Source organism: Lytechinus variegatus, chromosome 12 (genome assembly GCF_018143015.1).
Source record: "Lytechinus variegatus isolate NC3 chromosome 12, Lvar_3.0, whole genome shotgun sequence".
NCBI lineage: Eukaryota > Metazoa > Echinodermata > Echinoidea > Temnopleuroida > Toxopneustidae > Lytechinus > Lytechinus variegatus.
The window spans coordinates 6,806,341-6,820,476 of NC_054751.1; positions in this window are offsets into that span (position 1 = coordinate 6,806,341).

Below are 14,136 nucleotides of genomic sequence, written 5' to 3' on the forward strand. Positions count from 1 at the left end.
GCTATCGAACATATTGGCAAAGGGATGAAGTCTATTTTTATTAGAGCACGAATACAGATCTGATATACTATTTTCGCAGAACTGCGAGTACTCATATCGTTACTGCATAATGACTATGTTCTGCAAGATACGGGGCAAATTATGAGCATTTCACATGTGTACAGCGCCTGCAGCGAGTGAACATTGCATGTGGTAAGTGATGTGCTTTTTGTTTTATTTTACTTTAATTTCCCCCCATCCAGTTACTGTGAATTATCCTAAGATATGTACCACTTGTATTGCATGAAAATTATGAAAGTGAATAGTGTGTAACTGACTGTGTTTATATGATCATTGCTCAATGATATTGTTCGTATCTGCACACATGCATGCACTTTCTCAGCTCAGCGGCGCTGGGTATGTTTTACTACTGCCCGATCACTATACTCCGATGTTCAATTCACTCGGACAATTTCGATCCTGCGACGTGCATTATTTAATTATATTGCCTTTTGAATTGACTTTTCACGTATAACCAAGGCTTTCTAGAATTCATCAATTTCTGTATTCACTTTTCTTCTGCGGGGGGCTGGATACAACTTACGTGTCCGCGAATATAAATATGTACATAATACATGATTATCAATAGTAATCAAAAATATATGCAACATCCTCAATAATAATATCCCCATAATTATGGGAACTGTGCAACTAATTATTTGTAATCTCGGATTTATCAAAATTCTCCCTGTAACTCCTAGATTTCGATTCATTTTTCATGACTTAAAAATTGCGATACCATCAGAATAAAAACATAGATATATTATTCAACAGATCATTTTATAGAATTGGACTATAGTTTAAATGATAGGTTTTTGAGATAACACAGTGCCTACTCCCATTTTCCCCTCTGGTTTAATAACCTATAAAAATGAAAATAAAATCATCAAATACGATTAGAACATATCCTACCTCTTTTCCATGTACAGTGGACCATCTTTACTCTTGTTATAATTATATTAGAAAAAAGATAGGAATGTAATCGAGACACCTTATATTATTTTGCAGTAAAATTTAGAATGAATCTCTACAAACATTCAGGCACAATCAGACGGGCCTAAGATTTTGTTTGATTACTTCTTTCATATTTTTTTAGACAGGGGATTATTGGTAAATTATAGGGATTTCGTCGAGTATAAGACTTTTAATTTATTATGTGTATACGTTTTTCATATTCTTTTGTTCATTCATCAGAATTGTGATCCTAAGCATTAGGTAAAACTAAGCAAAATGAAAAAAAAGAAAAGATAAAAAAACAGTAACCCACCGACCCTTGTGAAACCTTCCTACTTTTATTTTTGAAATTCAAATATCAACCCCCAAAATGTGCTGGCCTACCAAAATTTTCATTGCTTTACTTTTTTTCTACTGGCAAATAGCAAAGTAGAACACCATGCATATTAAATGGGAAGGGGAAAAAACGACGGCCAACTCAGTTTTTGTTAACTCTGTTACGACAAACAGACTTTTTATTATATTTTCCTTTTATCTAGGCCTAAGTGAGAATCAATAAACTCCCTGATAATAATGGATAATATCAACTATATAGGCCTATATAGATTGATATATAAAAAATGTGCATTGTTTGCGAAAAATTGCGAAACTCGCAACGATGGTATCACCATGGTTTCCCTGGATTTTCACTCATTGTTTACCCAGTCTAGTTTGTTTGGTTGCCAGGGCCACAAAACTTTCAGACAAGGGACCTCGTCTGATTCGTGTGACAGCACACATTTTGGCGGGTCTCTCTCTCTCTGTCTCTCTCTCTGTATGAATCATTGTATACACATCATCCCCGCTGCCAGGGCAATCTGTGTCAAGGTATGTCAATATAAGGTGTTTCAGCAAAAAGAAAGAAAAAAAACCAAGTAGGCCTAAAATTCGATTTCATGACATTTGCTCCGGCGACAATAGCTCCAATGGAAAACCTACACGTTAAGCCAAACATAAAACATAACCCGTTTTAAACCAAAAACGCTACTCTAAAAAAAAAAGAAATGTTAATTAAAAATTTCAAAGGTTGGAGGAGTGACTACATTTTCTAAATGTTGCATTTACCACTTTAAATGGTTCTACCCAACACTTAAAATGTTGGATTCAGCTTTATACAAGGTTGGATGTAACATTTGGAAAAGGTTGTCACTCCTCCAACCTTCCAAATGTTGATTTAACATCCTAATTTTTTGAGTGTATATTATACAATCCTAACTCCAACCCTAATACCATGGTCACATTTGATCTACGGCGGCCGTACGGCGAGTCGGAAACAGCCGTTTCAACATTTTTTGTACCAACTACATGTAGGTGGTTTGAAATTAATAAAACGGCTGTTGTCGACTTGCCGTACGGCCGCCGTAGATCAAATGTGACCAAGGTTATAGTCCTATAAGACTGAAGCAAAAGTCATGTCACCAAAATTTCATGGATTGGAAAAAAAATATAGATTGGCTCTCGTGGGTAGTGACCAGCCGATTACTTAATGTGAATACATGTAATTTGGTTTTAATGAATGCATTGTAAATGAAGTAAATGTTTGTGAAGCTTTGAAGAAAATTCATCACAAAATAAATAGAAGACATACGAATATAAAAATATCAACCATAACCGAACATGATTTATTCTAAATCCATGTAATTCAAAGTGTAGAATACGTATAGTTCTGTCAGGTCCCAAGATTTGTTGATATTGTACGTTCACAGCAAAAACTGTGGTGTTAACCGGTGTACATAGAGGACCACACCAGTTCTTTTACACCGGTGTTAAATTGGTGGTGTTAGTTTTACACCTATAGGTGTTATTACAACACCTTTGGTTGTTACATTTACACTCTTTGGTGTTATGTTCAATCTCCAGGGTGTAATTTTAATACTTCAGGGTGTTGTCCTCTATTAACACCAATTGGTGTCAGTTTTAACACCACAGTATTTTTCAGTGTTGGAAGAAGCTTTGTTATACACTAAAACAATGATCACATATTAATAAATGTTTATAAATATGCGGAAAACGGAAAAAGACAAAATGTAAAAAAAATACAAAACGTAATTGTGACAAGAAAGAAATTTCCACGTTTCCACGAATTATAATATAGTATACATTTTTTTTATCAAAATCTTTCTTTTGTAGTGTTGAAACGTTTTGTCATAAAGAATAATTGAAGTCAAACATTTGAAATTTGAAGTTTTTAGTATAGAAATCCGTGTCTTAGTAAAACACCGTCCTTCTTGGAAAAAAAAACTAAAAATTCTATTTAAAAGAAAAGGGAGCAACTTGTAACTGGAAATGTGCTTATATTTTCAGTATTGCTAATTTGTTTAACCTGTATGATAAAATGAGATTAATTATACAAGGAAATCGTGAAGGAAGTAAAAATACACTGGCTTGGATTTAATATAACGTTGTTAAGTGGTTTCGGGAAAAGCGATTATTTTACCTACGGATCCCAGATATAGAACTAGAAGTGTATAGATATACGTACATAAATATGATAAGTACCTTGGATGAAAACACATTGCCGTTTGAGAGGTATTTAATGGGATTTGATCTTGAAGATGGTATTTCCGTAAACATGCTCGGCGAAAATAGCTTTAGATTCGCAGTGTATTATTTCATTCCAGAAATATTACACGTTGTATTGCTTTGAAAGTAAATAGCATATTCATGGAATATGCTATGTTATTCTTTACAGGTTATAGAGTTTATTTATTAGGCATTTACCCAGACCGTGCTATACTTATCATTACGTAGCAAGATTTCGAAGAAAGTGAATTTTTTTATATGATGCATAGTTTGGATTCTTCAAGATCACGAGGATGAATGGCTGAAATAGCTAAGATGACTGGTTCAACTTTTAATCCCTAGGAATTGAAAAGGGGGTTGCATGCATCAAGGCTTTGGGGGATTATTCTTAGAACAGCCTTGGTGATTAAGAACTAAAGGAGTTCCCCCTCCAAGGGAGTTCCCTGTCAAAGGTTTTAGGGGGTTTCGTCACAATGGGCCGAAGGCCTTGGGTTTACCCAAGGGTGCAGTGGACAATGGATGACAAAAGGGTTGTTCAGACGCCCATTGAGACATCCAAAAGCTGAGGTGGCTTCTTTGCCAGTACATCATCGACCACTTCTCTGAAACCCGATTGTTTATATGCTTGAATGGACTGTTACTCAATCACTATTGAAGACCGCATTTCCACTGACTGCATTCTTTGAAAACATTCAATACAGAATATAGGCCTATATCTTTGGTTTCCTTGACGAAGCTTCAAACTTTCAATATCTGGTAGACACTAGACAGTTCTGTGAAACTATAAGAATAAATGCATTGTAATATTTATTATCTATTCAGAAATGATGCTGGTTAGGGCCATTCGTGCAGTTTATACGCAGTGGCAATTTGATTGTGTGCAGACGCCGAGTGGATAATATCTTTTTCAGAAATTATGCTGGTTTTGGGTAATTCATGAACAGTTACTGAATATATACAAAAAAATCCCAAAATACACACACAACCGTGCTCAAATTTCAAAAGCTAAACAAAATCGAGAAAATGCGGGTATGTATTTGCTGTAAACAGTTCGTGTACAACATTATTCCCATTTACAACGTGATTGTAATCGTGATAAAATTGTATGTAATTGTTTCCATTGTGAATACATTGATCAGTGATCACGAATAAAACAAACAGAATATAAACGTAGTACACACAACATATTTTTTTTTCATTCTTTCATTTTTTTTCTTTATTTCTTCCATTGTTCTCTCTCTCGATCATAGATTTTTTTTTTTTTTTTTTTTTTTGGGGGGGGGGCAATGTCCCTAAGCCCCCCATTTATACTTCAGTCGGCTTTAGTAGGATCAGAAATCGCTCATCAGACCTTGGTTATATCCAAGTAGGCCTACATGAACTTTTTTTTTTGTTTCATCGCCTGTTTCTCATCACGAGACACCCTGTATCGATATCAACTCTCAATTTCCGTCGTTTTTAGTGGACCCCTTGACCCGGGATGGCTTGGTTGCTAGAACACAGTTCTGTTTTTTTTTTGGCAATATAGCTCCTGGGATGTGATGTCACATGCACCTGGTATGTGTGTTGATCCGGGGCTGTTTTCTGTGTTGCCAACAGTTCCAAAGTCCTCTGGGACTGGTTTGGGCTACACAGTGTTCCAGAAAGTTGTCATTTTTGCATGTGCAATGCTGGCAAGTATTGTGTTATTTCTTGATAGTAGATAATGAGATTAAGGACAAATCCATTCTGAAACATGCCCGGAAGATGTTTTTTTTTGCGATTATGTATTTATTGAATATAACGTATTTACAATATAATTACAAAGATCTTCATGAAAAGGTATAAAAGGTATATGTGTAATTTACATAGAGCGACGCAACACAGGGACAAAATTCAAAACAACACATCAAAACCTACCGCACAAACAGCACGATGTCCGGAAGATGTTTGGGTCGAAGAAGGGAGAGGTGCCCCCAGAAATAAATCTTCCTGTAATTTTTCGTTTGAAATTATTTTCGTTTAAAAAAATAGGGCCTAATAATTTCGTTAAAAAACCCCGCAAAAAATGATTTCTTTTTCAGAATGGAAAAACCATGTGGACAACTCGCTTGCTTTGCTTCCTCGCTTGCATTATTATAGACCAATATCTCGAATATTTGTTTCCATTCCCTTGCTACCTATAGGTGAAGAATAATGCGCACAACCGCACTTCTTCGCCTGCATTAGGTCGCAACTTGATTCGAATATAAAGATACTCCAGTTAAGTGGTAAAGATTGGAAAAATAAACTTGAACTTTTACTTGTAATGTGACAGAAATAATAATGTCGCGGTATTATGTCCGTTGCTAGTAATGAGTGAGCGATTATGGTGTTAAGGTGAATGTTATCTTGGATATTCTATCAAAATCATGAATCTTTAAAATCCTCATTTTTTATCATGCAAATCTCTGTAATTAGCTTACATAATTGCCAAGATTTTATTTGGTGTCAGATATAATTTGCCTCACCGGAACAACGGTTTTGCGATTTTTTTACCAGCGAATTTCTACTTTTCCCATCATGATAGACAGTGATTTGAACTTTTGTTGAAATTGTTCACCTTTCATGTGTATAGGCCTATGTATTTAATTTACTTGTTTTGCAACATGGATGATCTTTGTTTACGTCCTTTTTGTTATTGATCCAGTGAAATGTTTGACGATAGACACTTTCCGGCTGTACTTCCTTCCTTGTATAGTCTAGGGGCCCTTTTCATGTAACTTGCTATGATAAAACATTAGCGATAACAGTTAAAAGCTACTGGAATCCTTCATTCTGATTGGCTGATGGTAAATTTGTTATCGAAATTGTGCATTTGTTACTCTAACAAGTCTTTTTGAAACGGGACCCAGATTGTCTGTGTTTCTGTTCATTTGGAAAATTAATACAACCAGAGGAAAATTGCGTATGGTATCTTAGAAAGAAAAGAAGGCAAAAAAAAAAAAATGGAAAAGAAAAGTGTCTTTGCTGTATGGTCTGATTTGTCTTATTTTAAGATTAGTATGTAGTCGGAAATGCAGTCAAGGAGACTCGTACAAGTACGTACACCTTACCTCGAAAACAGTCAACAACCATATACATGATGATCATGATGATAAGCCTTCGATGTAGCCTAAACAGAATATTCGGGAAACCGTGTACAATAACGGAAAGTCTTTTGTTTTAAAAGAGTTAAGATAGCATATTAAAGATAAGCCATGTTTTGCTCTACTTTTAAACCTATATACGAAATATAATATGTATGTGGATTATGGACTTTCCTGTGGAACTTTGAAAAGAAATTGATAATCGATAGGTTATTGGTTGCTGAGGGAGAGATTCCATGACTTTATTCAGAGGGGGGGGGGGGGGGGGGGCAGGTATTTTTTTCTCATTTTGAAAGCACATAAAGAAAAAATCTCCACTGGCAAGGAATCTCGCGATCGGCCAATCGGAAATGTCGTTTCAATATTGCCCAAACGTTGTGTCTCGAGTAAATCGTTATATACCCGGACGTAATGGGTCTTCGTTTCATCCGCCCCAGAGAGTGGCGATAGTTTGCGTAACAAATACACCTAAAAGAAAAATCAAACATCAGTAAGCCTATACTTAAACAGGCTTATGTCACATTTTGTCTGTATACCCATATTGAGTCACGTATTGAAACATTTGCAGAGAATGATGTTACGCTATTTTGAATTTACGGTAATTCTAAGGTGCACCTATTATAATGGAATGGATTGTGAATACATTATGATGATGTAAATAAAAACACAGTGGTGACGATAAATCCCTCTTAAGACAGTGATTGCTCAGGCCCTAGGGATGTGTGTAATAGTCCTCACGTACTGATAAAGAACGGAATGATAAAAGATGTTTCTAGTATAGGTCATCACACCGACCCTTCTGATGAAGTACAATGGTAGGCTGGGAACGTTCTGGAAAGGAAAATAGAAGATATACATCAACAATAACTACATTCTATTTATGGAAATAGGCATATAGTTGATTTTGACACTAAACTATCTATTGAAAAGAATGCGTCCTCGAAAGTTCAAAAATATCATAATTTGCACACCAAGTTCTCATCCTTTTTTATGTCGGAAATGAGTGAATGGGATAGGGTAATGCCTTTTGACCGTATTCTGTTAGCTTTTTGTTGGTCAACACAGGACCACAATGTCGCCAAGTTTCAAGGTCAAGGGTAGCGGAAGAATGAAAAATGAGAGTTCATCCCGAAAATGTTGCCAAGCAACTGGAGAACTATGCAGCCAAACACAAATAAACGGTGCTCCAGTGGCTTTTATGCCACACCGCACTATTTCCTTTCTATCCCTTTCTCACTCAGGGACCCCATTGTCAAGTTCATTGTAGGTACAAATTCCGGAATATCGATATGTTTGCAAAACGGAACAAAAAATGGGTTAGGCATAGACTTGCCTCTCAGACCCGGCAATGGTTGTGAAGCTCCCATCGAACTCCATAAACTTGTCCTTAAGTGACCTTAAAACGTAAACAAATGTGCTGACCAGCGGCAGATGGGAGACAAAACCGCAAAGCTAACCGCAAATGAGCTTACCTGCTTGCGTGGTGTTTCCGAAACACACTCGTTCCCTGCCAGAAAGTCCTAATCGTAATCGTGTTATGCAATAAGGATCTCTGAATCTGAAGGCTGATGAGCACTTCTTTCAGTCTTTATAGGTAGAGTTCCCGGCAGAGTTGAAACTGATGACAATAACAATATCGAGACTCTTGTAAGTTGTAACACTGTCCACTTGTTGCCCGGTATTACCTATGTATGTCTATCCTTTATTTTGTGTATCTTTACAGGTCAGCTTAGGTTATCCAACAAATGATGATTAGGTTTTTATGGGTTTCTTGATGGGGGGGGGGGGGGGGGGTTGTCGCCTGGGTTGATGATGTTGTTCATTGAATCCTATTTAAACCAACCAATTCATCAATCAATCAATCAATCAATCCATCCATCCATCCATCAATCAATCGGTCAGATTCAATTATAGGTGACTGTCATGATACTGTGACAATACTCCTACTTTGATTTGTCGAAAGACTTTAGGATATAAAGGGTTGTGCAAGATATAGAGTTGTCGGTTCAGTGTGATCCTAGAAGTATGGTCCGAACGGGGATGTTGCTAGTTCTGGGCCCAGGGATCAAAATTCAAGTTTTGTTACATGAACTAGTACATGCTTCCATCGACGCGTCGCTGGGACCATGGACCTACTAGGTCCATGCTGGAACAAATGATAATCATCAAACACCCCATACTGGTCTTCGGGTTTAATTCACCAGACTATACGGCGAACAACGAACCACTCCTTCTCGTCCTTGCACTTTGTTCCCTGCCATTCACTCGTTCAAAGTACAGGTTTTGGGCCAGTGTTACAGTTGCCATGGATAATGTTTGGCTGCCAAAATACCGGGCCAGGTATGCGAGGAATGGTGTTTTGTGTCAAACTTCGATAGTTGTCATTGAAACGGCACAGACAGACATTGGAATAGAGGAAGAAAAAAAGGATGTCCCATTGGACTTTGCTCCGGCAGGCGGGAATAATGGTTCACCAGGTATGCATGTATTGACTCAGTCGACCTTTTTTCCCCTGACAGGCTCGTGGATATCAAATAGTGTGGCAACGGATGTGAATCGGAGTAACACAAAGGCTTATGTAAAACCTGCAAAAAAAGATATACGTTTTATTTTTTTAACAAATTTACAGTAAGGTCTGCATTTATGTAGGCTTACATTTTCATTGTCAGCCAAAACATTTCGTTTACACATTTTGAAAGTTTATAATGAATGAAAACTACTTTTGATTGAAACGTGGGGGGGGGGGGGAGGGGAGGGGGGGGGGGGGGGGGGTGGGTGCGAAGTGACCAACACAGTGGGCGATTTCAAGTTCAGTGTTGACCTTTTGGTGTTGCTGTTAGGTCAATTTTCATACGACTATAACACCAACCATAGAATGAAGATCGTCCAGAAAAGTCGCTCACTAGTTTTTGAGATGTCAATAATGTGATCTGGATCAGTTTTACAAATTCAGAATAGATTTTTGGAGCTTGAGGAATCAATCCAAATTTCAACACTAACACCAACACCAAGGCCATCACCGGACTTGTAATCACCCAATATGTTGCCTCTTATTGACTGCGTGATATAAATGACTCGTCTTTGAGATAACTATTAGTAGTACAGAGAATAAACAGGCCTATTGTATATTTCTGTAGAGAAACTTTTGCGAAGAATTTGGTGCCTGCTGTACCGCTTGGTTTTTATACATAGTTACTGCGGTATGAATTTATTGAGTCGTGAATTAGGATTTTACTGTTATTATTCTTGTTGGTCTATGTATTACAAGAGTACCCTGATCAGACTGTTGCATTGTGGGTAATGAACTTGGCCAGATATGGAAGGGGGGGGGGGGGGCTATCAGGGGCTATCAAGGCTGCTGGTTCGTTTGCTCCTTACTGAGGTCAAGTCCATGCACCTCAGAAAAATGTTGATTTGAATCAACAGAGAACAATCAGACAAGCATAATGCTGAAAATTTCATCAAAATCGGATGTAAAATAAGAAAGTAATGACATTTTGAAGATTCGCTTATTTTTTGACAAAATAAGTATATGCACAATTTAGTCACATGCAAATGAGAGAATCGATGGTGTCCCTCACTCATTATTTCTTTTTTTAAAACTGTTTTAATTATACAATATTTCAATTTTTACAGATTTGGCAATAAGGACAAACTTGACTAAACCACATAATGTTTAACAGTGGTAATTCCACATGTTCAGGGAGAAATAAAGCTTTGTTTCACAGGACAATGAGGAGATAATTAGAATATTTCATATTTCATATAATAAAATACAAAAGAAAAAGTGAGTGGGTGATGTCATCAGCTCCCTCATTTGCATACCGACCGGGATGTGCATATAACTATTATGTGAAATTAAGCGAGAATTTAAAATGTCATACCTTTCTTATTTTACATCCGATTTTGATGAAACTTTCAGTGTTATGCTCGTTGGATTTTCTCTTTTTATTCAAATGAACTTTCTGTTTGGGTGGACCTGTCCTTTAAGACTCAAAATGATGGATGTATTAGATTGTTCTTTTTGCAAACTAAGGGGCTATTACTTCTCCCTTTGATCAGGTTGACTTCAGTCGGAAGTCAACCTCAGTCTTTAATATTAGCATTATAAATGGATTGTCTCCTATGAAAGGAACTGGTTATCCTGATCTACTGATAGTTCTTAATTTGATTCGGATTTCGTCAGCCGCATCGTTGTAATGAGACCTACGGCAAATCATAGGCGTTTCGCCCAGATTAAATTAAATCTAACGGTTCTCAAATTATCGCATTTTGTTATTTGCTTTAGGCATGAGGATAAACAATGATAATTGTGGTACTTGGTTGAAGACATCCGTCTTACATAAACTGCGTTTTAAACATGTCAAGGACATGCAATAAAGTTCAGGTACTTATTTTCTCATTAGGTGTGCTATTGTGCGAAGTCATGGGCATCATATGCTTTGTGTTGTCGTATTCATCAAGTTGTTATGGAGTTTTCGGTTTTCGAATATGTGGAATGTCAATGACGTCTATCCCCAAACACTATTTGAAATTCTGTCCATAAAGATCGGTGTTCCGTGCAGTGTTTTGTCAAGTCTCTAATCTGATATGGATAATAACACAATGTCATTTTGATCGTATACCATTGAACTATTATGACAATAAGCCTGTTTACAAACTTATTTCAAGTTCGGATGTCCTTTTCCAAGGGACTTAACAAACTTGTGTAAGTTGTGTTTACTGACTAAAGCCCGCATGTATTATATATATATATAATAATCATAAAAGGTTTAGTAAATGCCGTAGAAATAAAATCATGAATTTTAAAAGGAGCATAGCTCTCAAAAATGAAAGGTAATGGCACACTCTTCGTCAGTGCCCATGATGTGACTAAAATAATAGAATTAAAAATCCGTTTCTGAAACAGTCGTGAAAATACGTCTATTCTAAACCTTTTGTGATTATTTTATTCCATATGCCGAAGCATACTATTTCTATTTTACTCTTATATATATTAATTATATGTTGTGCCACTGGCAATCTTTCAGGTATAGTCTTATAGCCAACGGATGTTTAAACAATAGCTTACCTTAAGACTAGTCTATTCAATGCCTCTTACTCTTAATTGTTCCTAGATCTATTACTATTATTAATTTTATTTGTACCTTTTCTTTTTCGTTCTTTCTTTCTTCCTTCACTGCGCCTTGGGCACTCTGCCGAGTGGATTTGGCGCAATTACAAATCACATATTGTTATTATTATTATCATTAGGTTATGTAATATGAAATAGACAATGTTAGTAATCGGTTTAGTACTGCAGTTATTCAAGATAAATTCCAGTTCCGGTAACGATCTCAAAATGACTTTTTACAGAATCTAATATGATACCCACCCAAGTGTCTGTTTGTATGAATAAAAATATGTGCCAAAGGATTCTGGAAGAAATTGTGTAATTGCTGAGAAATAAGCAAAATAAACGCGGATTCGGCCACTTCCGTCAGGTCTTTATTCTAGCAATAATAATACACTGTCTCACGCGTGCCTTTCTATCTGTGTTGGTGATCTTCAGTGTGAACATTTTTCAGCGTAGATTTCAAGATTTCACAAAGTTCAGTTTATGTAACTGTACAAGATCTAGATCCTTGATGATATACTGACAATTAAGCCTGGTTTTACAGACTTTCTCATGAAATCAGTGTTTACTGCAACTGCAGGCATTACTCTTTAAAGATAAATGCCAGTCTTCGTAACGGTTTCAAAATAAAATTGTAGAGAATCCAAATATGACCAACCACGTGTATGTCTGTTCAAATGAAACAAAATATGTGCCAAAGGACGAAAATGTGTAATTGCTGAGAAATTACAAAACAAGCATGAATATTGACGGGGTTTTTTTTCTCGTTTTTTCCAAGCAAGAAACAAGTACATTGTCCCACGTGTGCTTATTTGAGTTGGTGATTTTCACTGTGTGATCGGTTTCCAGCTTAAATTTCATGAATCACCAAGCTCTCCCTCTCACGTCCCTGGTTCATGTAACTGTACCTGTTACCAGATCGAAATCTGCAATAATTTGGTGACAATTAATTTTAGTTTACAGACTTTCACATGAAATCAGTGATTACTGCAACTACTTCCATTTATCTTTCAACCAGAGAGTTGTTAGGTTAATCCGGTTATTTCAGGTTATGAAGTCGACGTTTTAACTTCCTATACGAGACCACACGAACGATTTCCTTTAAAACATGAACAAAGACCAACATTGCAAAAAAAAAATCAGATGTTTTCATGCTTATACTTGGTTATCAGGAAAAGTAACCGAAATTTAACGTCTTTTCCCGAGAAAAAATATAAAGATCACAGACAACAAATATCTCGTGTTACCCCAAACCAAGCGTCACAGAACACCATCGTTTTTAAATATATTTTTACTTGATTCACCTGTACGCTCAGTACAGTGGACATGGCCGTACGCAGAATCTTTTTTTTCCGGGGGGGGGGGCAAGACGTAAATGTATATTTATGTATACAAATGTATACATTTCACTGTGAGCGTTATTGTATCCTCGAAGAAGACGTGTGTTTAACGTCGAAAATTTGGACTTCACAATAAACTCTGTTGGAACTAAGTACAATGCATTACCACTTTGCCTCTTTTAATGTATATATATATATGTGTGTGTGTGTGTGTATATAAATAAATAAACAAAGTGTAAATGTTCTGCTCGGAGTTGGTCGAATAAACCAAAAAGAAATAAAAACGCCGTAATGAAAAGTATATATATATATATATATATATATATATATATATATATATATATATATATATATATATATATATATATATATATAATCACACATGGTTTAGTAAATGCCGTAGAAATCAATTCGTACATTTTAAAAGGAGCGTAGCTCTCAAAAATGAAAGGTTAATTCAAACTCATCGTCAGTGCCCATGGTGTAACAAAAAAAAAGAGAATTCAAAATCCGCTTCTGAAACAGTCGTGATATATATACATTTTTAAAAGAAACTCGAAAGCGAGGGGCGAAGCGACTTAGCTTCTTGTAAGGGAACTTTTGCATTTTCTAAAGTGAAAATGAAATATTTGAATGCACACTTTTGGTGAATTTTTCAGAATTTCGGTAGGGGGGGGGGGCATTACTGTCACCCTGTCAACTATGCTACCTGTAGCCATGATAGTGGACACAATAAATAAAGCCAAATACGAACATTAAAAATTTGTACACTTTCCATGTCTCTCGCAATCAATTTTTCATTTAATTTCAGAACATTCTTATTCGAACTTTTTTTTGAGTAAATTGAATTTTTTTTTAAAAGCAATGTCGATAGACCAAATTATGTATAATTCCATTCTTCGAAAGCATACAATCACACACTATATTCAACATGTCCAATATGCAGTGGAAATTATACCTCGGTCACATATGCTCTACGTACGGCAGCCGTACTTCGAGTACAAAACAGCCGTTTTAT